The 20624-nt window shown below is 39.7% G+C and overlaps 1 protein-coding gene and 1 pseudogene across 1 annotated transcript in view; both read left to right on the forward strand.

The window, feature by feature from the left end:
- Positions 1-20624, forward strand: part of LOC101660048 (serine/Arginine-related protein 53) — a 252447-nt gene that overhangs the window by 125541 nt on the left and 106282 nt on the right. The gene's annotated exons all lie outside the window — the stretch shown is intronic.
- LOC105978750 lies at positions 13689-14428 on the forward strand (annotated as a pseudogene).

Consider the following 20624-nt stretch of genomic DNA (forward strand, 5'->3'; position numbering starts at 1 on the left):
CCAGTCAATTTTGTCTCATAGTGACTGTATAGGACCGAGTAAAACTATACCTGTGGGTTTCTGAGACTATAAATCTTTACTGGAATAGAAAGCCTTATTTTTCTCCCATGGCACAGCTGGTGGTTTTGAACTACTGACTTTGTGACTCACAGTCCAACAGTTAACTTACTCCACGACCATTATTATTTCTTCCTTAAGTGAAGCAATATAACCTAAATATTTTTTGTGAGTTTGTAATACATTTAGTTATGTTGTTAGCTGCCATTGTGTCAGCTGCACTCATAGCAACCGGGTTTACAGCAAACAGAAACACCGCTGGTCCTGCGCCGTCCTCATAGCGGCTGCATGCTGGGGCCCATTGTTGCAGCCACGGTGTCAATTCATCCTGTCGACCAGTTTCCCCTTTCCATTGCTCCTCTGCTTTGCCAAACATGATGTTCTTTTTTTTTTTTCCTTACCTCTGCAATAGGTGGAAAGTACTCCTTAAAAACTGCCTAAATTGATCTACTCTAAACCATTACTGGATTCACAATAAAAGGTTTAAAAATTATTTTTTTTAAACCTGCCTAAATAAAATATTTTATTAAGTTCATTCTCCCCAACCTTTCATTCAGGGAAGGACACTCTGTTGCTGATCATTTTAGGCTCTTCCTGAGAGATTGTGCTCCCCAACAGCAGACCCCACCCCCCACCCCCACCTCCACCCCCGCACTTACTCAGTGACTCAAACAGAAACAAAGCAGTTGTACTGGAATTAATCTCAGCTCACTGCAAAGGGCTTCCTAGGGATAGCCTTTTCCTTGGCCTTTCTCACTTCCCAGGTTGTCCACCTTTAGTAGTCAACTAAAATAAGGCCAATATGTCATGCCAAAGCAATTGATATTATTTTATGTTCAAATAACAAGAAGTGGGGGGTATTCTGTCCATACTGGATGGCATTACAAGAAATGGGAATTCTAGAAGACTAAAATGTGCTCATGTGCAACCTGTTGCGCATTTGACATTCTATGTCTTTTGATACACAAACACACACCCACACACACACAGATTTATCTCAAGGAAATACCTCACCAAGTGATTGAGGTTGGCAAATTCCAAATCAGATGGCAGCCTGGAGGCTTCTATTGACACAAGCTGCTTCCAAAGTGGATGAATCTGAGAACCGCAGAGCAGACAGCAAGCCTGTTGGCTCCCAGGTTTCAGAGGCGCGGGAATCCGAGGTCAGCAAGCAGTGCAACAGGCTAGGGACTCAAGCGCAGGAGGAAACGTCGGATCAGATGATCGGAGCTGGATGCTGGATCCTGATTGAGCAGAAAGAACTGCCCATGATGATCTTTTATAGAACTGGTTTTCCCTAGCAACATATCCAAATAATGTGAGACCAAATCTCACCACCCTTGTATCTAAAGGAGCATTCTGGCTGTACTTCTTCCAAGACAGATTTGTGTGTTCATTTGGCAGCCCATGGTACTTTCAGTGTTCAATGCCAGCACCATAATTTAAATGCATTAATTCGTATTTAGTCATTTATATCTGGTGTTCAACTTACACATGCATGTGAGGCAGTTGAAATGGTCATGGCTTGGATTAGGTACACCATAGTCCTCAAAGTAACACCTTTACTTTTCAACACTTTGAAGAGATCTTGTGCAGCAAAATTTCCAGTCAATGTATAGTGTGGTTTCTTGACCGCTGCTTTCGTGAGTGCTCATTATGGATCTAAGCAGGTTGAAATCTCTGACAACTTCAGTCTTTTTTTCTGCTGAGGCTACTTGTAGTTGTGAGGAGTTTAGTTTTCTTTGGATTGAGTTGAAATTCATACTGAAGGTTGTAATCCTTGATCTTCATCAGCAAGTGCTTCAACTCCTCCTCACTTTCAGCAAAGTTGTGTTGTCTGCATATTGAAGGTCATTAATAACTGTTCCTCCAATCCTGATGTCACATTCTTCTTCATATAATCCAGCTTCTCTGATTATTTGCTCATCACCTAGATCAAATAAGTATAGTAAAAATAATATAGCTTTGATGCATACCTTTCTTGATTTTAAACCATTTAGTATTCTCTTGCTCGTGGTCCATGTATAGGTTTCTCATGAGCATAATAAAGTGCTCTGAGATTATTATTTTTCCCAATGCTATTCTTTGTTATAGCCCCTAACATGTCATCACAGGTCTGGTAGGCACAATTGTACAGCGATAATAAGTAAAGATTATAGCGAAGTCATAGCATGAGAGATAGAAGAGAGATTGAAATAATGGAGTCAGACACATTTCATGGTAGCATGCTCACCTCAACCTCACTTGGTGGTCCACGTGGAGAGAGAGAGAGATTTATTGCTAACCAAGGCTTATATATTCTCTAGGGACATGCTTGCCCCCTAATTACTGGTGAAGACATATGTCAAAGGAAAGGGTTGTGCTATAGATAATACAGTAATGGGAGGGGGGTGATAGAGGGGTTTATAAGCTATTGGAAGAGGAGGGAATAAGGGTATACATGTGACATGATGGCAGCCTAACTTTGTATGTCACTGAGCAGGTTTGACCTGTTCTCTGGCTACTATTGAAACCATTATCAGTAGGGTGAAACCCCATCTACAGGGACCAGACTGATGGCCACATGCCTTTAGGGAGAAGTAGCCCATTGTCCTTAACAGCAGGGAGTGGGCCCCTCTTGTGGTGGGACCAGACAGTAGTCTGGAAACTGACTGTTTTCAGGGAGGATGTCTGTAAGCATCTGACCTCCCACCATATGCTGGCAAATAGCTTCTAATGTTTGGCATGTCTTTGAGGGAGACAAAGCTGGGAAAAGCCTCTTCATAGCCCCACAATCATCCACATCATAATAAAACACAAGTAAACGTCTTTCTGATATTTTCTGCTTTCCATCAAAAGCCATCAGCAGTGATATCCCTTGTTCCATGTCCTCTTCTGATTGGAATTTCTGGCAGCTCCCTGTCGATGCCACTGCTATAACTATTGTTGAATTATCTATAGCAAAACTTAACTTGCATATGATAATAAAATTATAGTGTAATAATTTGCTTATTCTTTGGGACACCTTTCTTTGGAATGGGTACAAATTTGGATCTCTTTCAGTTGGTTGGCCAGATAGTTGTCCTTGAAGTTTCTTGGCATAGGTGAATGAGTGCTCTCATTGCTTCATCAGCTTGTTGAAACATTTCAGTTCATATTCCATCAATTCCTGGAGCCTTGCTCAATGAAAACTTTCAGTACTATAATTTTTCTTTCATTGATCAATGCATTTTAAGATATCTGAGAGAAGAGTATTTTATACTTATTTAGATATTTATTTACCATTTCTGTTTTGCAAGAATAAATGTTGGTGAAGGCTTATGCACATGTTTAACATTCTTGTTATTCCGCATATTTTTCTTCATCTTTGGTCCTGTTTGGCATTGTTTGTCTTCAGCCTAACAAAGTATTCTGGCTTGTTTTTTAAATTCCCGCTTTTTTTTTTTTACCTAAAAAGTCTCTGTTTCACCCTTATTCTTAGACATTTTCAGTATGTAAATAATTATAAGCTAAAAGGTATTTTATTTCAGCAGTTTAAAGATGTTGTCCTAATATCTACTGACTTCTGATTTTATGACAGTACCCTCAGTCTGTTGTTCCTTCCAAAGTATTTTGTAGCTATTACTCTTTAGTCTGCCTCTTGTTAATATTTTAAATATTTATGCTGTGTCCATAGTTTTCAGAAATTGTATCATGTTTTCCCTATGTGCGTTTTTCTCACTATAGTCTTCAGTTCATGTGTTCTCTTTTTTGTTTAACCAGTCGAATAGGATGTTCCATATACCTGTTGACTTCTTTATTTTCTATATTTTTTACTCTTTCTTTTTTTAGTTCTGGTATACCCTTATTTCTATGATTTCCCCATCTCAATTAAAAAATTATTTTAATAGTTGCTGTTGGGTTGATTTTAACTCATAATGAACCCATGTGACAGAGTAGAACTGCCCCAGAGATTTCTAGGCTGTGCTTTAAAAGAACAGATTGCCAGGCCTTTCTCTGGAGGAGCTGTGGGTGGTTTGGAATTGCTAACCTTTCAGTTAACAGCCAAGTATAGAACCATTTCGCCACCAGAGCATAAGTAAACTTTCCAAACTTTGTTGCTTTATGATCTACAATATTCTTATGTAGGTTCAGTGGCCTATTTATATTACAGCATGAAATCATATAATACATTTCAGCAATTGAATTATTAATCATTGGTGCCATCAGACAATAAGCACACTGTTTTGAACAACCCTAGTTCTTTTATTTATTCTTAGAAAAAGTGTTGATAAACTTAACTAGTTGGAATTGACACAATAGCAAAGGGTATCCTACTAGAATTGGAGTTTCCCATCTTATTTGATTGATTTCTATATACTTCAGTATCAGGAGATAGAATTTGTATCCTTGTATTCAATTCTCCCTTCTAAACCATTGCTCCTCAATTTTCTCTTTCGAAAAAGGTAAGTTAAAACATATTTCACTAAGCCTCACTCCATTCATCATAAAACCTTTTTTTACTGCCAATTTTATTTCCTAGAAAAAGCCCTGTTTTTACTGAAGATTCATTCAATGTATAGTCTTCCTGTCCTTGAACCCATTATGCAAGTCTTCTGAAAATCGCCTTTGTTCACTGAACTTAAGTTACAAATTAAAAACCTGCTGTTTGAGGGAACCAGTGGAGAGGTCTGAGGGGTGGGACCCCAATCCCAACTACTTGAACAGCCGCCCCTCCCCCCAGAACAATTTACTTCAGAGGACAGCACTGAAGCTACAGCTCAGGGAGAGGGACATGTCTGATCAGAGCGCATGGGAGCAAACGAAGGGGGAGGAAGAGAGAGTGGAGCACATCCTGGCCCACCAAGCCTTGAGGACGATATTCCCACTCAGAGCAGCCAATGCACAGAGAGGACCATGTTCCTGGCCCCACTATGAGACACAACGTCCCTGACTGACCCATAGCCCTATAGGGGACAACCCTGGAGACACAGTGTGGGAATTGCACCCAATCTGACCCCACCACACTGAGGCAAAAACACTTAAGGGTGTGCAACAGAACAGCAAGGGGAGCAGAGTAAGGAAGTCTGTCCCGAGTGAATACCAAAAATAGACTTTGGGGCTAGGGCGTGGCACCCCATCAGACTCAATCTGAAAACACTCCTACAGGTGAACAAACAGACCCTGAACAATTTACAGGCTTTTCTCTTTTTTTTTTGTCATTGTTTTGCTTTCTTTTGTTGCTTTGTTTTGTTCTGTCTTGTTTTTGCGCATATTATTATCTCTGCAGGTCTATCTAGATAATATAGGCAGGATAAACAATCTGGAGGCGCAAACAACGGGAACTATGGTTCCAGGGGCCATGGGAGAGGGGGAAGTGGGGGGAGAGGAAGTGCTGTTAAGAAACCCAGGGATAAGGGAACAACAAGCACACCAGCCTGTGTGATCACGAGGTGTCGATGGGATGAGGTATCAGGCACCAAAAAACAAAAAATCATATCGTTGTAAATGAGGGTGAGTGCGGAGTAGAGACCCGAACCCCATCTGTAGGCAACTGGACATCCTCTTACAGAAGGGTTGTGGGGAGGAGATGAGCCAGTCAGGGTGAAGTGTAGCAACGTTGAAACATTCAACTTTCCTCTAGTTCTTAACTGCTTCCTCCCCAACCCCCATTGTCATGATCCCAACTCTACCTTACAAATCCAGCTAAACCAGAGGATATACACTGGTACAGCTAGGAACTGGAAACACAGGGAATCCAGGACAGATGAATTCTTCAGGCCCAGTGGTGAGAGTGACGATACCAGGAGGGTGGAGGGTAGAAAGGGGGAACCAATCACAAGGATCTACATACAACCCCCTCCCTGGGGGACAGACAACAAAAAAAGTGGGTGAAGGGAGACGTCGCACGATGTAAGACGTGACATAATAATAATTTATAAATTATCAAGGGTTCATGAGGGAAGGAGGGTGGGGAAGAAGCGGAAAAAATGAGGAGCTGATACCAAGGGCTCAAGTAGAAAGCAAATGTTTGAGAATGATGAGGGCAACAAATGTACAAATGTGCTTGCCACAATGGATGTATATATGGATTGTGATAAGAGTTGTACGAGCCCCCAATAAAATGATTTAAAGCAAATCACAAAGATGATATTTGGACATCTCTAAATCCTTAAATCCAGCATTTCTAAAATGTCCCTTGGGGTTATACTTTTAACAGTAGCTAAAACTACTATCAGACCAACCATCTCGTGAATAAAATCTCTAAAAATTAGTAAGCATGCAATTTCACATGGCCCTTTCACAGTGTGCTACCATGCTAGATGGTGCGGTAACAGATTGTTAGCCATTGGTTTTTGTTTTGCCTCCTCCATTGACTTGCTTGTGACCTCAAGCAGGTCATGTAACATGCCTGGGTTTTATATTCTTTATGTGTAGAGCAACAGTGATGGAGTAAACCATCTTTAAAGTCCCACCTTTTTGTTAGCAAAATATCTCACCAGTGGATATTGGTGTTAATGGGTGTATAATACTCTGAGATTGAAGGCAGAGTTGGGGTCTTAGGGTAACCCAAATGTAATGATTGGGTTCCTTATATTTATGACATTGATATGGAGTCTACCTTTTTCACATGCAACAACACTGGTGATTTAACATAGCCTAGGTGTCGCCATCTAACTGTTGCCCTTCTGTCTGTCAGTGATTCAGCACATCTTTATTAAGTGCCTGCAGTGCCAGCCACTGAACTATGTCTTGGAGACTCCAAGGCCGTGGATAATTGTATAGTGCCTGACGTGATGGAACTTAAATAGTGCAGTGAGAGGAGATAGGAGGAGAAGTCATTATAAATTGCATAAATAATCATGCAATTCCAGTAATCATAAATACCAAGAAAAAGAGGTACACAGTGCTTGAAGCAACATACCAGGGGAGAATTTATTTAGAAGAGTTAGAATGAAACTCACCTGAGGAGATACCAGTTGAGCTGAGTTTAGGATGAGTAGGAGTTTGTGGGGGAAAGTGTAGTGAGAACATTGCAGGCAGAAAACATTGAGTAAAGACTCTGAGATGGAAGGGGGCCTTTTGAACAAGGACTTGAAGGGGACTCACAATAGCTAGGATGCAGAGGAGGAGAAACGCAGTATGAGATGGTGTCAGAGAAACAGTTAGGGGCTAGACTATGCAGGATCCTGTAAACCTGGTTAAGGATTTTGGTCTCTATCTTAAGAGTACAGGATGCCTTTGAAGTGTTTTAATCTGATGGGTGACATGATCAGATTAGTGTTTTGAAAAGATCTGTCCAGCTGCAGTGTGGAAAACAGATTGGAGAGGGAGGGGAGTGGTTGCAGAGACACTAGATAAAGTAACACAGTAGTCCAGGGGAGTTATTATAGTTGCTTGGACTAGGTTTGTAGCTTGGAATAGGAGCTGAAAAGAAGTTGATAAATTTGAGACATATTTCTGTATGTAATGGTAGATCTGTTTTGGTGAATGAGACCATGATGTTAAGTATGACAGTCAGTGATTTGGTTTGCATCATGGGAATAATGGTGATGCTATTCATTGGACAGAAGTACACTGGAAGAGACTAGCATGACAGGAGAGATTGAAAGTTTGGTTTGAACATACTGAGTTTGAGCAGCCTTTGAAATATTTAAGATGAGAAATAGGTAGGAGGATATATGAATTTAGAACTCAAGAGAGTTCTGCCCTGAATTCTTGGGGGCTTCAATTCTGTTTTATCATTGACTCTTTAGAATTTTGCTTGGAAATTGCTAACTATATTTTCATATAAAGAGAAGGCTTCAGTGACCAAAGCAATATTTCCCATATGGCAAGATTAAATCATACTGCCTGTTAGATCTGACCCATGGGCCACAGCAAAGTTAAGTGCATTGTGCTGTGGATTACTCTGGATGCTGTAAAATAGGTCTGGCACCATTGTAGTTACTAGAGATTGCAAAGCTGAATAAGACACGGTCTTTGATCTTCAGAAGCTTCCATCTAGTTTGGGAGTCAGGCACATTAACAGATGATAACCAAATAGTGTGAATGCTTTGACACAGAGATGCTTATGATACTAGGGAGCATACTGGAGGGATACTTAACCCCAAATGAGCCAATCAGGGAAGACATGCTAGAGGTGTTAAAACACCTGAGCTATGTGGAAGATCATAGAAGAGGCACAAGTAAGAGGAAGACAGGCAGACAAAAGAATTGAGGCAAGAGTGATCATGGGATGTTTGGGAAACTGTTCTTTTTTTTTTTCCCCCTCCCATGAAATTCCCATCTTATTTAGGAGATAGAAAATGCAAAATATCACTTCTGGAAATAAGGCTACACTGAATGTTATTTGTTCTGTTTTCTTTCCCTCTTTGCTCCTCCTTTCCCTGCCTTTTCTTGTTCCCCTGTTCCGAATAGGAAATACATTGAAGTGGTTAAAAATTGGGCATTATATGATGATATGCCTGAAATCTCTGTTTTACCATGCCTGCCTCTTACCTTATTTTGTATGCTCCTCACCCCCCAAACCAGGTGACCACATTTGAAAATTTCTTGTATATCCTTCTAGCTCCTTTTCTCATACCAAATTATAAGTACATGCAAATATACATAAATTTATTTTTCCTTTTGGAATTTTTCAGTTAATTTTGGCTATAGCATATAAGAAAGGGATATAACAAGCACGCTGGCTTTACATTTACTCGAGGGGCTTTACATTTAAAGACAATAGATTGAAAGAATATAAAGACCATGAGCATTTAGGATTCTTATAGTAGTTAATGTTGAGAGAGTCGTAATGAGCTTTAACTAAGTGGAGAAGGAAAGAGTGGCACTGGATCCAGAGATGGAAAAGGCAGAAATCTATAGGAATTGTTCTCCACTTGGCTGTTGATCTGAGTTAATACTTGGGTTTAAAAATAAGTTTTTTCAGTATTTAATTCTTTAAGTCCCTTGACAAAATTGTTTGGAGACACTAAGGATGAAATTTGAATGTGCTGTGTGAATGGTGTCTGGGAGAGAGAGTTTAAATGAATGGGATTTATCAATGAAATGAGGAATAGAAGATAATGGAGAAAGTATGTGTGACATGGTGCATAAGAGCTCATCCTCTAGAGCAGTGGTTCTCAACCTTCCTAATGCCACGTCCCCTTAACCCCCAACCATAACATTATTGCCGTTGCTACTTCGTAACTGTTATTTTCTACTGTTATGAATCGTAATATAAATATCTGATATTCAGGATGTATTTTCATTGTTACAAATTGAACATAATTAAACATAATTAAAGCATAGTGATTAATCACAAAACAATATGTAATTGTGTATGGTGAAATATTTATGTATTTTCCAATGGTCTTAGGCAACCCTTGTGAAAGGGTGATTCAACCCCCCCCCCCAAAGGGGTCGCAACCCACAGGTTGAGAATCACTGCTCTAGAGTCTTGTCGACTTGATTTTGAATCCATTTGCTCTTCCCTTTGCTAGCTACGTGATCTTGGACAAGTCACTTAATCTGCCTAGGCCTTAGAGTAAAATGGTGAAAATGAAAGTACCTATTATAGGATGTAAAGAAAACAAAGATCCTAAAACCTGGACCAGTAGCTTAACAACATGATAAGGGAGAAAAGATGGAAATTGTCAAGGGTTTCATCTTGCTTGGATCCACAATCAGTGCTCATGGAGACAGCCGTCCAGAGAGAACATGATACATTGCATTGGGTAAATCTTTAAAGTGTTGAAAAACAAGCCTACCCCAGGAGGGTGGAGGGAGGTTGGGTTGGAAAGGGGGAACCAATTACAAGGATCTACATATAACCTCCTCCCTGGGGGATGGACAACAGAAAAGTGGGTGAAGGGAGATGTCGGACAGTGTAAGATATGACAAAATAATAATTTATAAATTATCAAGGGTTCATGAGGGAGAGGGAGCGGGGAGGGAGGGCAAAAAAATGAGGAGCTGATACCAAGGGCTTAGATGGAGAGCAGATGTTCTGAGAATGATGAGGGCAATGAATGTACAAATGTGCTTTACACAATTGATGTATGTATGGATTGTGATAAGAGTTGTATGAGCCCCTAATAAAATGATTTTTTAAAAAGAAAAACAAGCCTATTATTTCGAGGACAAAGGTGTGCCTGACCCAAGCCGTGCCATTTTCAATTGTCTTATAATTGGACACTGAATAAGGAAGACTAAAGAAGAATCAGTGCACCTGACTTAAGGTACTGGCGTAGAATATTGAAAGTACTATGGATTCCAAAAGAACAAACAAATCTGTCTTGGAAGAAGCCAGAATGCTTCTTGAGAGTAAGGATGGAAGCCTTTGGATATGTTATCAGGAGAGGCTAGTCCCTGAATCAGGACGCTATGTTTGGTAAAGTCGAGGGGCAGTAAAAAAGAGGAAGATGGTCAGCAAGATGGATTGACTCTGGCTGCAACAACTGGCTCGGATATAGCAATTGTGAGGATGGCCCAGGATTAGGCAGTGCTTCATTTTGTTGTACTTAAGCTCTCTATGAGTTGTAATTGACTTGATGGCACCTAACTACAATTAAAGGATTGCATGAGTAACACAGGAGGTAAAACATAAAGGAATGTTTTGTATATTGGGTATAGTCATAAGGACTGATAATAGTTGGGAAGTCCTCTTTTGTAGGAAGTGGAGGGGCAAAATTATGAAGTGATGTCTAAGCCTAAAGAACAAGAAACACTCACACACAGTTCCTTTGATACACTCAGGTCTGAAGAAGGCCGTACTCTACTAAAAGGTTAAATTCTATCACCTTCAGGGGCCATTTGATGCTCAGGTCTTGCATTATCGAACTTTAACACGATAGCCTCCATAATGTAAACTTTAATATAAAACTATAGCCTTTGCAGATGCTATTGATTACTTTATTTAGAATAATTCTGTGATAGCACCCAGTATTTTACCTCTATTAAGGTTTAAAGTTTAGTTTTATATTGCTGCACCCTTCAGTAATTATTGTTGTCCTGAATATAAGGGATACTTTTTCTCTCTCTTAATGACCACCTTGTATTTTAAAAAGGCTATTGTTTGCTCTGGCCATTTTAATCTGCCCATGAGGAATTCAAGTCGAATGATAGGGAGCTGTGAAAATCCAGTTAGTGTGAGCTGTAATCTTTTTACTGGCTTTAAATAGTTAGAGTACCATGCAGACACCCTGCAGATAACTGAATCACAACATACAGTAATCATCTAAACATGGATCTGCCTTTGCTGTTATGGATCTCTAGTAGAAACCACGAATAACCATTTACTTTTCAGAAAGAACTTTGGTCTTGATCTCAAATTAAATTAGTGTTAGATATTAAAAGCTATATTTTATAGGCAAGCCACCCCATTGTTTGTGAAAAGCATTGATTTCTGAAAATTTGATATTATCCAGTATTTATAATTTCTTCTGTCATAAGAAAACATCTTTACAGAAAAAGAATGTTTACAATCCTTTAATCTTTCCCTCTCTGCCTCAGCTACTGCTAAAAGAAAACAAGAAACTTAAGATAATCAGCCTTTTGAACTTTAAAATAAGACTAAGACAAGAGAGAGAATGTTACCTCGCCCCCTCCCCTGCCTCCCTTCTCTTTTTTCTTATAAAAAAACTGATATCATTAATTCAGTTTATTGAATTTAGCTAGCAAAATATGGTCTAATAACACTGTCAAATGATAGTGTATTTTCTGGTTTTACAGTCTGCTTACTTTATTTATGTTAAAAGATGGATCTCTCATCCATTAGATTCTGCATTAGAGTGATGAGAAACATAGTGTGCTGTATGCCGACGCCGCTTCCTAATTTCATTAGCTTTCCATTTTCTAATACTGCTGTTGATAACATTCTGGGGAAGTTTATAAAATAAAATTGGCTATTTGTTGAAACCAAGCTTCTTGTGTTGCTACATGCTACATTAAAAGTTTCTACGTTATTAGGAATCCTTTCTGTTGAATGTGTTGTTCTGGACAGCAAGCTTGAACTCCTTTGTTTTGAGAGATTCATAAGATTTACCCCAGGACAATGGTATCATGAAGTTAGGTGCCTTTTCCCTTGCGTTTCACTTTGCCTGAAGTAGTTTTACAGCTTTCAACATGTTAGTCCTTTAGCCTGTTCAGGCTCATTTTTCATCAGAAAGGAGCACTGGTCCCATCGGGGAACATGTTGGCCGTGATCTGCATAGTCAGCAGGGAGAAACTACCAGCCGCTCTGCAGGCTTTCTACTCCTGTGAACAGTTAACAGTCTCGGAAACCATTGACTCCATGGCAGCGATTTTTTTGTTTTGTTCTGTTTCACTAGAAATAGAGATTATGAGGACTGTTGTGGCCAGTCCACATGCTCTGTGTATATGTTATTTCCTGTGAACTTCTTATTGTGTAAGTATTCAAATGTATAAAGAAGTAGTGTTAGTATGATCGACTGTCTTTCTTTTCTTCTTTTTCACTCTAACAATGTTTAACCCGGAGCTTTTCTTAGGTATGTTTGTGTTTAAGTATTTTTGAAAAAATATTTTTGTTATATGCTAATGCCTCCATGAAAATTCTAAAAGTTACTGTTATTTTAGTGACTGATGAGTCTAGGTAAGCATTTAGTTGAGTATTAAATATTTCTAAGGTCCATAATTTAAGAGCCATTATAATATTTATTTTATACCAAGTACATTATACAATGTATAAAGCATTCTGGTGAGTATATATTCCTGGGGAATACCTAGTAATTTACCAATAATGATATTATTACTTATCACTTGCATGACCTCTAGTTTCTTACTTTGAAGCTTCTTTGCCTTTGTCCTTACAGAGCCAAGCGGTCCATCATGTCCTGTCTCCAAATCAGTTGTTCCATTATTCTTTGTAAGAAATTTTGGGCCATAGTTAAACCATGACCTTATTACTTTATTTCTCCATTTTCCTTTTTATGTTTTATTTTCTCCTACAGCAATGAAAGAAATGTGTTTGTTGTTCTCATTTGTGTTCTTACTCCAATTATTGTTTGCCTTCTTGAGATTTATACTGGCTTATCTGGCTATACTACTTGTCAGGTTGTTATACTGTGGTGGGTTGCCAGTTACTGCGATGCTGGAAGGTATGTCTCTGGCATTTCAGATACCAGCAGGGGCTCCCGAGGTAAACAGGTTTCCATTGAGCTTCCAAACTTAAAACAGGCTTCAGAAGAAGGAATAGGCTGTCCTCTTCTGTGGGATTAGCCATTGAATACTTTCTGAATAGGAGCAAAACATTGTCAGATGTAGTGCAAGAAGATGAGTCTGTCAGGTTGGAGAGATTTCAAAAGGCATATGAGGAAGAGTTGCCTTATCAAAGTAGAGTCGACCATAATGACATGGATTGAGTAAGATTTTAGAACTGTCATTTGCTGGTGGTGTGTGACTCAAAATGAGAAGAAACATTTCCAAAGCATTCATTAACAGTCAGCATGTAGAATGCAGCATGTAGAATGTGTGAAGGTAGGAATCTAGGAACTTTGGAAGCTATCAGAGATGAAATGGATTGCATAAAATCACTATCCTAGGTGTGTTGGTGTGGGTAAACTAGGGAAACAAATCCACAGAAACTAATATATCTGTAAGAGAGTTTCATATAATGGGTAAATGTACGGTAAGAAAGCACCCTGAGAATCACGGAGGCTGTCGCGGAGAAGAAGAAGAAGGCCCCTGCTGTTCCAGGGACCTTTAAGAAAAAGCGAAGGAATTTCGCAGAACTAACGGTCAAACGCCTAAGAAAGAAGTTTGCCCAAAAGATGCTTCAAAAGGCAAGGAGGAAGCTTATCTATGAGAAAGCTAAGCACTGTCATCACAAGGAATACAGGCAGATGTAGAGAACTGGAATCCAAATGGCTCGGATGGCAAGAAAAGCTGGCAACTCCTATGTGCCTGGAGAGCTCAAGCAGGCGTTTGTTAGCAGGATCAGAGGTATCAATGGTGTAAGCACAAAGGTTCAAAAAGTGTTACAGCTTCTTCGCTTTCTCCACATTCTCAATGGCACCTGTGTTTAGCTTATCAAGGCTTTAGTTAACATGCTGAGGATTGTGGAACCATACATTGCATGGGGGTACCCAAACCTGAAGTCTGTGAATGAACTCATCTACAAGTGTGGTTATTTGAGCTCATCTACAAATCAATAAGAAGCATATTGCCCTAACAGATAGCCCTCTGATTGCACAGTCTCTTGGAAAATATGGCATCATCTGCATGGAGGATCGGATTCATGAGATCTATACTGTTGGGAAATGCTTCAAAGAAGCAAATAACTTTGTGGCCCTTCAAATTATCTTCTCCATGAGGTGGGATGAAGAAAAAGACCACCCATTTTGTAGAAGGTGGAGATGCAGGCAACAGGGAAGACCAGATCAACAGGATTATTAGAAGATTGAACTAAGGTATCTGCCATGGTTATTTTTGTAATCTGGTCTCTTAATAAAACAGTGACTGCTTTTAAAGCGGGGGCGGGGGGGGGGGTAAAAAAAAAGAAAGAAAGCGTTCCAACCCACTGTCCAAGCCCATAAGTCCAACATTAGCCCATGTATCCGACACCAATCTACAAAGTCCTCCTTAATCAACGCAAAATTTGGAAGCAGATAAAAAGAAAGAATAATTGGAAAATATGGCCTTGGTGATAGAAACAAAATTGGAGATCTCATGATAAAATTTTGCAAGACCAAAGAAGCCTTCATTGCAAATATTTTTTTGAACAATATTAATGGTGGCTTTGTACATAGACCTCCCCAGATGGATTTCTAGGAATCAAATAGACTGCATCAGTATTAGTAGCCAAAACAAAGACAGCATCTGACTGTGGAGCAGATCATCAATTGCTTATTTGTAAGTTCAGAAATTGAAAATTAAACAAGTCTGAGAGAATCAAGTATGACCTTAATTATCTCCCCCCTGAATTTCCAGAAGATCCTAGGAGCAAATTTGACACATTGACTGCTAGTGACAGAAAACCTAATGAGCTGTGGTATGACATCAAGAATATCATAAATGAAGAAAGCAGAAGGTCATTAAAAAGTGTGGAAAGAAAGAAAAGACCAAAATAGGTGTCAGAAGAGACTCTGACACTTGTTCTTGAACATAAACTAGCTAAAGCAAATAGAAGAAAGGATGAAGAGTTGACAGAGCGAGAAGACAATGTAATGCATTAAAATTGTGCAAAGAACTGGAATTAGAAAACCAAAAAGAAAGAGCACATTCAGCATATCTCAAGCTGAAAGAACTGAAGATATACTTGAAAGATTCTATGGACAATGTATTGAAAGGTGCAGGAAGCATCAAAAGATGATGGAAGGAGTATACAAAGCCACTGAACCAAAAAGAACTAGTCAACATAGAACCATTTAAAGAGGTTGCATATGGTGAAGAACTGGTGGTACTAAGGAAGAGAAAATCCAATCTGCATTGAAAGCACTAACAAAACACAAGACTCCAGGAATTGGCAGAATTGCTAATAGCATTTTTTTTTAACATACTGTGAATGAAGCATTGGAAGCACTCACTTGTCTATGACAAGTACTTTAGAAGATAGCTACACAGCAATTGACTGGACGAGGTCTGTATTTGTACCCATTCAAGAGAATCTGGAAATTATCAAATAGTATCATTTACATGGTAGTGTGTATATGATTTGCGTGAGAGAAAGATTTTACTCCCATTACTTGTTGGTCAGTTTGTTGTACTGTGGTGGCCTATGTGTTGCTGTGATGCTGGAATTTCAAATGTCAGCAGGGTCACCCCAAATGAGAGGAACTCAAAACTTTATGCATAGCTTCAAAACATTATCAGATAATGAGGACCTGATAAATGGAGAGAGAACATTGTTGGAGAGAGTACTGGAAGATGGACACCTCTGGTTGGAGAGCACTGGAAATGTGACTGAGGAGGAGCTGATTTCTTGGAGGGGTGTCTTCCATGATGACATGAGTCTGGTAAAGCCTGTGAGAGGGGGGCCTTTAGGATCTTCATTTGCTGTTGGGACATGACTTAGAGTAAGGAGAAACAGCTGCAAAAATCTGCTAATGGTTAGATTTTGGAATGTGCAAAGTATGAATCTAGGAAAATTGGAAGTGATCAAAAATGAGATCCATGAAGATTTATATCTTAGGCATTAGTGAGTGAGGTAGTTACTTTATTGTGCCAACCTGGCGAATAAACACGTGGGGTTAATTGAAGGGTGGAAAGATAAATGGCTCAGTGAACCTCGCCTTTTGAGTTCTCAGATCTCTTGCTTTGTGATGGTCAGACCAAGGTGCAGTTGCCTTAGCCAGGTCCCAGCTTCAGTTGGCAAAGCTCACTTTCTGCAAGACATCCTCAAGGAGAAGCCATGGACCTATCCCGATGCAGCCCTGGGTGCTGGAGCAGCCGTGTGGAGACCTTTGCCAGCAGCACTGAGATGCTTACACATCACTGATTCAGCTTTCCTTCTGCAGTCGGCGTCATAGTGTGTCTTTTGTGAGATGGAGACGTACTTTGTGGATTGGTGTCAGACATATGGGTTAATGGATTAATGTTGGACCTGTGGGCTTGGGCAGCACTGGGTTGGGATGTTTTCTTGATGTGCACTTAACCTTTATATAAAACTCTCTCATACACATGAGGTTCTATAGATTTATTTCTCTAAAGTACCCAGACTAAATACATTATGGTACCTTTAGGAGTGGGGTACTGGAGAAACAAATCATAAGATGGAGAATAGATGTTTGTTTGACCTCTCCCTCATGGTAGTTTTTCTTGTCTAGCCAGAGGTCAGATTAAGCCATGCTGTTTACTCAGTTGTTTTCTGGGGAAAATATGGGAAGTATGAAAATAGAAAGTTTGTAAGCCCACTTGCTTTCAGCCATTAAAATTTGATCTTCAGATGGGTTTAGGACACGCCTGCAAAGAAAGCTTTGAAAAGATATGCCCCACCCAGTTCTTTGGAGTACTCAGGAACCAGTAGTCTTTGTCAAAAGCTGGAAAAAATCTGGGACCATGAAGAAAACTCCCCTCTAGGACTGAATGTTAAAAGGGAGCCTGTGAGCAGGCTGAAATGCGTGCTAGCTAACCACCTGGATTTACTTGTTGAGTGGAAGTGGGAGAAATGGAGCAATAAAGAGACCGGTTGAGTTTGGCCACTGACACCTGTGGACTTGGTTTACAGGGAAAAAAAGGAGAAGATGAGAGCAGGTTGACTGATCTAAAGTTCATGATCTAGCACAAGGGGCTAGGCTTGTTGAGTATTGATGAGAGCCCATGGTCTAAAGTCAAGGTGACCAATGAGTACCCTGTGGAGGCTGCATGGGGCAGCCCCCATTGAGTTGACCAGAACCCAACCAGCTGGAGACTTTTGAGCCTGTGAACTGGTGCATATTGTTGCTGACTTTATGGATGGCCTGTCCTGATTTGACTTTGCTTATGGATGCAGACTTCACAAGGTTCCAACTGGAATGAAGACTCTTCATATTGAAAAATAGGATTGTCTTCTCAGAGAACTGGGTTGATATAAGTGGGCAGTATATAAATTGGATACTCAAAATTGGGGGGATAAAGACATGGAGTGGTTGGCTTACAAACTTTCATAGGTAGGGGAACATATTCACAGGATTATAGGATTAAGGTGTAGGTGTTACTTAATTACAATAGTGAAGCTAAAGAATTATGTACAGGTGCCAGGTTGGCAAGGGGTGGATTGAGGTCGTTAGTTTATTGTGCCAACCTGGCTGATAAACACGTGGGGTTAATTGAAGTGTGGAAAGATAAATGGCTCAGTGAGCCTTTCGAGTTCTCAGGTCTCTTGCTTTGAGATGCTCAGACCAGGGTGCAGCTGCCTTAGCCAGTTCCCTGCTACAGTTGGCAAAGCTCACTTTCTGCAAGACATCCCCAAGGAGAAGCCATGGACCTACCTCGATGCAGCCTTGGGTGCTGGAGCATTCGTATGGCGATCCCTGCCAGTGCTGAGATGCTTACACATTCACTGATTCAGCTTTCCTTTCTGTAGTAGGCGTCATAATGTCTTTTGTGAGATGGAAGAGGACTTTGTGGATTGGTGTTGGACATATGGGTTAATGGGTTAATGTTGGGCTTGTGGGCTTAGGTTGGGATGTTTTCTTGATGTGCACTTAACCTTTATATAAAACTCTCTCTTACACATGAGTTTCTGTGGATTTGTTTCTCTAAAGTACCCAGACTAGCACAGTGAGCTAAGATGGGTTGGTATGGGCCATTTTGAATCAGAAAACATATGATTTAAAATGCCAGGAATAACACAATCAAGAGGATTGGCCTGGCATTCATTGACAGAAAGGATATTGGAAAATAATTCATGAAGTACAATGCTGCCTGCGGTAGTATTATATATATCCACCTTCAAAGGAATCCAATCAATACAACCATTATTCACATTTATATACGTAGCATAAAAGCTAGTGATGAAGAAATTGAGGAATTCTACCATCTTCAGCCTGAAATTGATCAAACATGCAATCAAGATGCATTGATAATTGTTGGCGATTGGAATGCAGTGGTTGGAAACAGAGGAAGGAGTGGTAGTTGGAAAATATGGACTTGGTGAAAGAAGTTGGAGCTGAAGATGAAGTTGCTTTTGGAGATCACATCACAAAATTGTGTAAGACAAGCGACTTGTTCATAGCAAATACCTTTTTTCATCAACACAAAAGGCACATGGACTTTACCTGGAACACACAGAAATCAAATTGGCAACATTGGTGGGAAGAAATAATAGGGAAGCTCATTATCGACAGCTAAAACTAGGCTAGGGGTTTATTGTGGAACAGACCATCAATTCCTCATATGTAAGTGCAGGATAAAGCTGAAGAAAATGCAGATAAGTCTATGAGAGCCAAAATATAACCTTGAGTCTATCGACCCTGAATTTTGAGAATATCTCCAGAGCAGATTTGACACATTTTACATTACTGACAGAAGACCTGAGAAGCTGTTTGAGGACATCAAGAATATCAGTCATGAAGAAAGCAAAGAGTAATTAAAAAGTCAGGAGGGAAAAAAAAACACCAAAGTAGATATGAGAAGAGGCTCTGGAACTTGCTATTTCATTGCTAAAGCAGATGGAAGAAATGAGGAAGTCAAAGAGCTGAACAAAAAATTTCAAAGGGCAGCTAGAGGACACATAGTAAAATATTATCATGAAATGTGCAAAGACCGAGTATTAGAAAATCAAAAGGGAAGAACATGTTTAGCCTATCTTAAACTGAAAGAACTCAAAAAATTAAAGCTTTCAGTTGCAACCTCCAAAGATTCTGTGAGTAACATATTGAATGATGCAGGAAACATCAAAAGAATATGGAAAAAATATAGAGTCATTGTACCATAAAGAAGTAGTGTATATTCTGCCATTTCAGGAGGTAGCATATGAACTAGAACCAATTGTGCTGAAGGAAGAATGTCAAGCTACACTGAAAGCATTAGTTGAAAACAAGGCTTCAGAAAGTGATGTGATTCCAATAGAAATAGTTCCACTGGCTGATGAAGCACTGGAAGCATTCATTCTTCTGTGCCAAGAAATTTGGAAAACAACTCTTTGGCCAACTATCTGGAAGAGATCTATGTCCCTATTCCAAAGAAAGGTGAGCCAGTTTGATATCACATGCAAATAAAATGTTGTTGAAGATCATCCAACAACAATGGCAGCAGTACATTGACAGGGAGCTCCCAGAGGTTCAAGCTGGATTTAGAAGAGGATTTGGAACAAGGGATATCATTTCTGATGCAATCTGGATCTCGAATAAAAGCAGAGACTACCATAAAGATGTTTACTTTTTTTTTTTAAAACTATCCCAAGGCATTGGGCTGTGTGGGTCATAACAAACTATGGGTAGCCTTGAGAAGAATGAGAATTCCAGACCACTGTATTGTGCTCATTTGGAACATATATATGGGTCAAGAGGCAGGGCATACTGTACGATTTAAAATCAGGAGAGGTGTGCCACAGGGCTGTATCCTTTTACCATACTTATTCAATCTGTATGCTGAGTAAATCATCAGAGAAGTTGGCTTAACGTGAAGAAGATTGTGACTTCAGAATTGGAGGAAGGCTTGTTAAGTACCTGCAATATGCAGATGTATCCTTTTACCATACTTATTCAATCTGTATGCTGAGTAAATCATCAGAGAAGTTGGCTTACGTGAAGAAGATTGTGACTTCAGAATTGGAGGAAGGCTTATTAAGTACCTGCAATATGCAGATGATGCAACCTTGTTTGCTGAATGTGAGGGGGACTTTAAACGCTTGCTAGTAAAGATCAATGATTTCAGCCTTCAGTATGAATTTCACCTCAATGTAAAGAAGACCAAAATCTTCACAACTAGATGAATAGGTAACATCTTGTAAATGGAGAAAAGGTGGATGTTGTCAATGGTTTTTTTTCTGGGTTAGGTCAACAATTAATGCTCACGGAAGCAGCCATCAAGAGATCAAAAGACATGTTGCATTAGGTACATCTGCACAAGATCTCTTTACTTACAATATTGAAAAGCAAGGATGTTACTTTGAGGACTATGGTGCATCACAGTGTTTTCAATTTCCTCATTTCCACATGAGAACGTTCAACCTTGAATAAGGA

This window comes from Echinops telfairi, unplaced genomic scaffold, assembly GCF_000313985.2.
Source record: "Echinops telfairi isolate 266 unplaced genomic scaffold, ASM31398v2 ScPeMD7_7420;HRSCAF=8458, whole genome shotgun sequence".
Lineage (NCBI taxonomy): Eukaryota > Metazoa > Chordata > Mammalia > Afrosoricida > Tenrecidae > Echinops > Echinops telfairi.